General features: G+C 41.6%; 1 pseudogene; it reads left to right on the plus strand.

Annotated features, from left to right (window-relative positions):
* The first annotated feature begins 1,784 nt into the window (after nt 1-1,784).
* LOC115526223 lies at nt 1,785-3,815 on the plus strand (annotated as a pseudogene).
* The last annotated feature ends 3,813 nt before the right edge of the window (nt 3,816-7,628 follow it).

Raw genomic sequence — 7,628 nt, forward strand, 5'->3', positions numbered from 1 at the left:
AAGCTAAAGTTTAATCTTTGGCTATAACGTATTAACTTTTATAATTGTCCACGTCACATCCAGAAAGTGTCTAATCTATAGTGTATGGAGTTGGTAATCCCAAACGAAGCATTTTGCAAAATAAATCTCTATAAGCCATCTGTAAATAATTTAAAAATGAGTTTGATTTGGCTATAAGCAAATATCAAATTGATATCTAAATCATGATATTCATTTATTTCTTGTCACTGATGTGCATATACTTCCTGTTACTTGTGTATACCCATATGAGAGGCAGTATAGCGTGTAGATGTGTGCTCTGGAGCTAGACCACCTGGGTTCAACTGCCAGTTCAGTTGTTTGGGCAGATTAGTTCACCTCTCCACATTCTGGGTCATCTTTAAAATTGGGGATAATAGCAATCATTTGATAAGGTTACTGTGAGGGTAAATTAATTAATATAGTAAACACTTAGAACAGGGCTTAACCCAAAGGGCCAGTAAAAATTAGTCTTTAAAAGCCCCTTTCCATCTTTTCTCCTTTCCACACCCTATAAAACTTCAATATTTGGTCTGTGAAACACTTTTGTACTTATATTTTTCCTTCTTCTGCACACTAATAGAAATGTATTTCAATCTTATTATATACAATATTTTCATAGGTAATTACAGAAAGAAAACATGATTTGGAGCAAAGTGTGGGAGCCTCAGTATCAAGAAAGAGTTGGGTTCAAAATCTGGATGATCACTTAATTATTCTGTGATTTGGGAAAATTACTAAGTATAAAGTCTAATAAAATAAAGATAATCGTCCATATGCATTATCTAGGTGTAGTGACTAAAAAATGATAGGTGCTCACAAATAAAATTGTTTCCTTTAATAAATGTGAAATTCTAAATGGCTGGACCATGTCCTTTTTTATGAGTTTGATTGGAGTTCAGCTCAGGACCACATGTAGTTTCAATCTTACTTAGTTATATTGTGATTTAAACCAAATTGACACATTTACCCAGGTTAGATGGCATTGAGCAATGCTGGATTCTGGGGCTGAAATGATATCATTGGTTCATTGCCCTGCTTTGATTCCCTCTGGATTGGCTCTGTATCAAGGAAGGCACTCTTTTCTTTGTGGTGAGATAATTGCCAGCAAATCTAGACTCCTATATTTTCTTGTTAACAATCAGAATGGAAATAAAATGCCTTTTTTTCACAAAGTCCAACCAATGTCCAGGCTTGAGTATCATTAGTTATGACTTTCCCTATGGCCAGAAAGTTCTGGTCTACAGTGTGAGGAAGCAGTGTCTCTCAAGGACAATGCTGGTGCTCCACCCAGAAGTAGGAGAGGAGGCTGACAGCATCCTCTGCAGATGATAAAGGTCCTCAACTGAGCACTAAAACCTACCACATAATTGACAGCTTCTTCTCCTCATGCTTCTATACAATTCCATATTTCATCTTACTGTCATCAGAGAAAATCTCCCTCACACCCTCCCAGCCATGGACCCTGACACTGAGAAGTCCAGATTAAATAGCTGAAGCTCCATTTGTGCTATAGAGGGTTCGTGGATAGCAAGTCTATGAAAGCATTGCAGGAATGGCTGCCACAGCTGGAGTTGATGTAAAGTTCAAAGAACATTCCAAGTGTGCAATTTTCACATAAGCTAATATGATTCAAAGAGCAAAGGAGTTAAAGAAATTGAACGGAAAATATCTTTATATTACAGGTTGTTATAATTAGTGGGTGATAGAAGGGGTTTTATAGAGTCAACAAAAATTTGAGTATCGGGGACAGGTTCGGGGCTGCGCGTGGTCTCTATTTCCTCCTGACCTTACCAAACAACCATGTCATCAGAATCAAGCAAGAAACGGAAGCCCAAAGTGATCTGAAGTGATGGAACTCCATCTGAAGGCAAGCATAACCGTTCTGACACAGAACAGGAGGGTAAATACTACAGCGAGGAGGCTGAGGTGGACCTGCGGGACCCTGGGAGAGACTATGAGCTGTACAAGTACACGTGCCAGGAGATGCAGAGGCTCATGGCTGAGATCCAGGACCTGAAGAGCCGAGGAGACAAGGATGTGGCAGTTGAGATAGAAGATCGGAGGATCCAGAGCTGTGTGCATTTCATGACTCTAAAGAAGCTTAATCGATTAGCCCATATCAGGTTGAAGAAAGGAAGAGACCAGACCCATGAGGCCATGCAGAAAGTAGATGCCTATCACCTGCAGCTCCAGAACCTGTTGTATGAGGTGATGCACCTGCAGAAAGAGATCACCAAATGTCTGGAGTTTAAGTTGAAACATGAAGAAACTGATCTGGTCAGTTTAGAGGAGTTTTATAAGGAGGCCCCTCCAGATATTAGCAAGGCTGAAGTCACCATGGGAGACCCTCACCAGCAAACCCTGGCACATCTGGACTGGGACTGGAGCAGCAAAAAAGGCTGGCAGAGAAGTACCAAGTGTGCCTGTCCAACAAGGAGAAGATCCTTCAGGAGATTGAGGTGAACAGCCTCCAGCCTTGCCTCAATAGCATCATGCAGGCTTCCTTCCCAGTGAAAGAGTACCTATTCATACCGTTTGACCAGGCCCATAAGCAATATGAGACAGCTAGACATCTGCCACCGCCTCTCTATGTCCTCTTTGTCCAGGCCACTGCGTATGGGTAGGCCTGTGATAAGACGTTGTCTGTGGCAATCGAAGGCAGTGTGGACGAAGCCAAGGCTCTATTTAAGCCTCCTGAAGACTCCCAAGATGATGAGAGTGACTCCAATGCTGAAGAGGAGCAGACCACGAAATGCCGGCTACCCACACTGGGAGTTCAGTTCGATGACAAGCGCAAGGAGATGCTGAAGAGGCACCCGCTATCTGTCATGCTGGACCTGAAGTGCAAAGATGACAGTGTGCTTCACCTGAGTTTCTACTACCTCATGAACCTCAACATCATGACGGTAAAGGCCAAAGTGACAACCGCCACAGAGCTGATCACCCCCATCAGTGCAGGTGACTTGCTGTCTCCTGACTCAGTCCTGAGCTGTTTGTATCCAGGGGATCATGGAAAGAAGACTCCGAATCCAGCCAATCAAAGTTGATAAAGTTGGCATCCTGACTTTGAGAGACTATGTACTTGACCTAGGTCACCCCTATTTGTGGGTACAGAAGTTAGGTGGCCTCCACTTCCCCAAAGAGCAGCCCCAGCACATGGTGATTGCTGACCACTCGCTGAGCACCAGCCACATGGAGACCACCATGAAACTGCTGAAGACCAGGGTGCAGTCCCTCCTGGCCCTCCACAAATAGTTTGCATCCCTGAAACATGGCATTGTACCAGTTACCAGTGATTGCCAGTACCTCTTCCTTGCAAAGGTTGTCTCCCGCCTGGTAAAGTGGGTGACAATTGCCCATGAGTGTTACATGGAGCTGCATTTCACCAAGGACATTGTGGAGGCGGGACTGGATGAGGACACCAGTCTTTACTACATGACACTCGTGGAAAGGGGCACAGCCAAACTCCAAGCTACCGTGGTGCTGAACCCCAGCTACTCCTCCATCCCATCTTCCAGCTGTGTCTGAACTGGAAAGGAGAGAAAACCAATAGCAACGATGACAACATTCAGGCCATGGAGAGCAAGGTCAACATGTGCTACAAGGAGCTGTGCGGCCCCCAACCCAGCCGTCGGCTCTTGACCAACCAGCTGCAGCACCTGTGTGTGCTGCTGGACGTCTACCTGGAGATGGAGAGTCATGACAACAGCATGGAGGGGCCCAAGGAATTTCCCCAGGAGAAGATGTTGGACACTGACCTCCCACTCAGCCTGCTGTTTTCCCCTAGGCCCTAAGTACTGTGCCTCTGCTTTCTGTTCTGGCCCACAGGTGGCTCTTGATATTCTTCAAAGACAGATTTTTTTTATTTCTAGCCTATTAAAGTGGCACTTGACCAAGTAAAAAAAAAAAATTGAGTACTGTCATCTGTGGGTCCCTGTTCCTTTTTGTGCTACCCATCTGCTCTACTAATCCTTGTTCTTTGGGACAAAGCACTTTTGATAATTTTTTATACATTTGTTTGTATGTTTCTTTACAATATGTCTACTTAAGGGCGAAGAACGTATCTGCTTGTTCTTCAGTTTACAGGATGGTTTCTCAACTTTGGCATTATTGACATTTTGGGCCAAGTAAGTCTTTGCCCTGTGCCCTGTGAATTGTAGGAGCCCCACCCACTAGATACCAGTAGTATCCCACCTGCCTCATCATTCCCAGTTACACAAACAAAAATGCCTCCAGATATTGCTAAACATCCCCTAAGAAACAAAATTACTCCTGATTAAAAAACACTGGTGTGTACTCAGTACCCAGCACAGAACATGGTACACAGTAGGCATGGACTGTTATTTATTTATGGAATCTATCTCTACTTCCAGAGAATACTGTTGTATTAGGCAGTTTATTTCTTGCTCTTGAATCCCAACAAAAGATGATACCCATGGATGAAATTACAAGAGTCATGGTAGCATGAAACTTTCAGCAAGCTGTCCTTTGTGACATTTTACTTTTTGTTTGTTGTGTTTTTGCTTGTTTGTCTTTTCCTCATGATTTTTTATGTTTATTCTGAGGCTATATTTGACATTTTACTCCAATCATCCTATTATTTTGCTTGTGTTCATGGCATCTCAAGTTTTAATTTCATTTAAAAGAGAACTCCAACCATTCTGTGATGATTGGACAGGGAAGGTTTTATTTCTGTAATGTAGTAGGAATTCATTATTAAGATTTATGTTAGATTAGGCTGGTATGGACACACATATAAATGGAAAAAGAAATAAAAATTGTTTAGGTTTACTGTGGCTCTTTCCACATTTCATGTAATGATCGCTAGTGGTCAGCAGAGATCCGATGCTGGGCAGGTGCTAAGATGGCTTCTTCAAAACTCTGGGAAACACTTAAAAAATGTAGACTTCTGGATCCTGGTTTCAGAGTTTCTTATTTGATGGTTCTAGGGTGGGACTTGGAAATCAGCACCCATAGGATTTCAGATATGTGGCCTACTTCAGTCAACGTCTTGTGATAGAAAGACTCTTCACATAAGATATTAGTTCTCATCTTAGGGGTCTCCCACTAAGGAGGTATTTTAATTCCTTCTGTGACCTTCAACCAGTCAGTGGCCAAAGCTGTGCTGTTGATTCAGCTGATTACTTTGTTAGGAACAAAGTAAGGGCTAAACCATGTTTGTGGCCTATTGAAAAATCAGTTTGTTTCTCCCTATTTGTGGTTGCCCTGCATGCGTAATTATATTTTTATGACAATGGCTGTCCATGCCTTTGCCTCTTTTAAAAGCTTCAGGAAGTGAATTGCGGTTCTTTGTGCCCCTAATTGGATCATGGACAGAACAATTATGTGCTTGCTGACTTAATTTCCCAGTGACCTCTTGGGCAGCCTTCAGAACTGCCTGTGGCACCATGGTCACTAATGCCTGCAGGTGCAAACCGTTCGTGCATGGAAGGAAAGCCACTTTCAAACTTTAACTTCCCATACAGCCATTTTATGGAGACCAGCCTCAACTATGGAGACACAAGTTCATACTCACTTCTAGGTTCCCTTCCAAATCACTGTTGTAAAGTTGTTTGCATTCCCAGAGTATTCGTCTAGGTTTTCTCAGATGCTGGCCTGTAAATCTGCATATCTGATGTTCTAAAAGGAGAATGTGGATTTGTACATTTTCCTGAATAACTGTAATTCCTGGTGGGTGCTTTGGGCTCCCAATTCATCTAAAAGAGGCTGGCTACGTCCTTGAATGCCATGACTCACTTCTCACTACTTTTCTCATGAACTGTAATTGTATATTAGAACAACTTTTATAAGTAATCTGCCTGTAGTGTTTATTTTTCCTTTTCCAGAAAAACTTATGGAGGAAAGATGATCACATTCCATATCCTTACCATGAACCTGCTTTTTCTCCTGCTCAGTCTAATGAAATGTAATATCCAGTTACTTTGAAGTCAACACACCTGGCAGTGTCTATCTAGGCATGTTCTAGGAATAACAGCTGATGTAACCACTCATTTCAGGCCCACATGTGTTAGTTTTAATACACCTGGGGACCTGTCTGTGTGAGGAAGGCTAATGACTTCTCCCTGTTCACGCTGCATGTGCAGTTTATGCTCATGTCCTCTACTTTGGATCATTTACATCATTTTACAATAACTGTAATTGACTTTTTGGCTCAAGTGTCCCAAACTCTCCTGTAAATTTATCTAATACATATTGTCTAAACCAGGAAACTTTGGCATTTACTAAGACTTCTTACATGTTACGTAAATGTTTATATACTTTACCAATCCCATGTGATAGAATTATAGGGTCTTCCCACTGCAAGGTACCCTTAACAAGCATTAATTCCACCACATCTGTGACATTAATTAGGAAACTAACACCCAGGGAAGTTAAATATGCTGCCCCAGGTCACATTCCCAGAGAGTGGCAGGCCAGGTCTCTGTCACCTACTGGTTCAATCTTCTTCGGCTGATAATTAAAATCCAACCAAGATTTATTCAGGGTAGGCTGTGTGCTACCAAGGACTGCTGTGAAACCCAACGATTATGTGCCCTGTCTTCCTCAAGTGTAGTGGAAGCTTTTCCTTGGATTTTATGATCTTTGGAATTCTGACTCCGAGGGTATGGATCTGCTCTGGGCTAAGCTCTGGAAGTAATTAAATTTATAAAAAACATTTTCTGCACTTATAAGTTTCATGTAGTGAAAGATCTAGATAAATAAGGGCATATTCGTAATTCATAGCTATTATTCAAAATGACCAGTGGTATATATAAACTAGTTTGAGAACACAATTGATGAGAGAAAATTAATTTGGCCTTCCCTGGGTCAGAGGGCACAGAACACTAACAACAGGATATGAAATTGAACCTAGAGGCCATGAGGAATGAATTGATGTGTCTGCCTGGTTGACCAGTAGGCACCGTGGAGAATACAACACACTTCAGATACAGGGCACGGTACAAATAAAGCAATGGAAGATGGGAGCTTAAGGCTTTCCTGGAAGACAGATGGAGTCTCAGGCTACCTTGTTGTTACCATAGCATTTAGCACAATGCTAAAAACATGCTAAGCACTCAATAATGCTTATTAGATGAAGGAAATGCTATTTCCTACAAAGTGTCCAAATTTAGAGAGGCAAGGAAGCCATTTTTTCCTAAATTGGCTTTTAAATAAAGATGAAGATCTACAATTAGGAGGGTAAAGGAGCATTTATTAGTAAATGAGTAAATCCATTGATTATAGGGAAGCAATTATTAACCCAGAATGCCAAGCCAAGAAAGCAAAAGGTTGTGCCAAATTAACAAATTTACTACCTAATAAAGCTAAAAGAAGGTTAACTAAGTGCATTCAATAAAAGCCAGTAAACGACCACATAATTAGATGCAACAGTTAATAAAAGCCAGTAGGCACTTTACCAAAGCTAATGAAGAAACTGTTTACAAACTAAGACTTATGGGGCTCAAGCATTTTTATATGCCATATTAGTGAAGAGGGCAGGCAAAATGTTTTGGTTTCCAAATCCAGAAGAGGAGAAATAGGAAGAGGGACTAATTCAATTAAGAGAAGGGGATAGAAGTAAAGGAATAGAAGGTAAAAACAGAAGG

This window comes from Lynx canadensis, chromosome D1, assembly GCF_007474595.2.
Source record: "Lynx canadensis isolate LIC74 chromosome D1, mLynCan4.pri.v2, whole genome shotgun sequence".
NCBI classification, from domain to species: Eukaryota; Metazoa; Chordata; class Mammalia; order Carnivora; family Felidae; genus Lynx; species Lynx canadensis.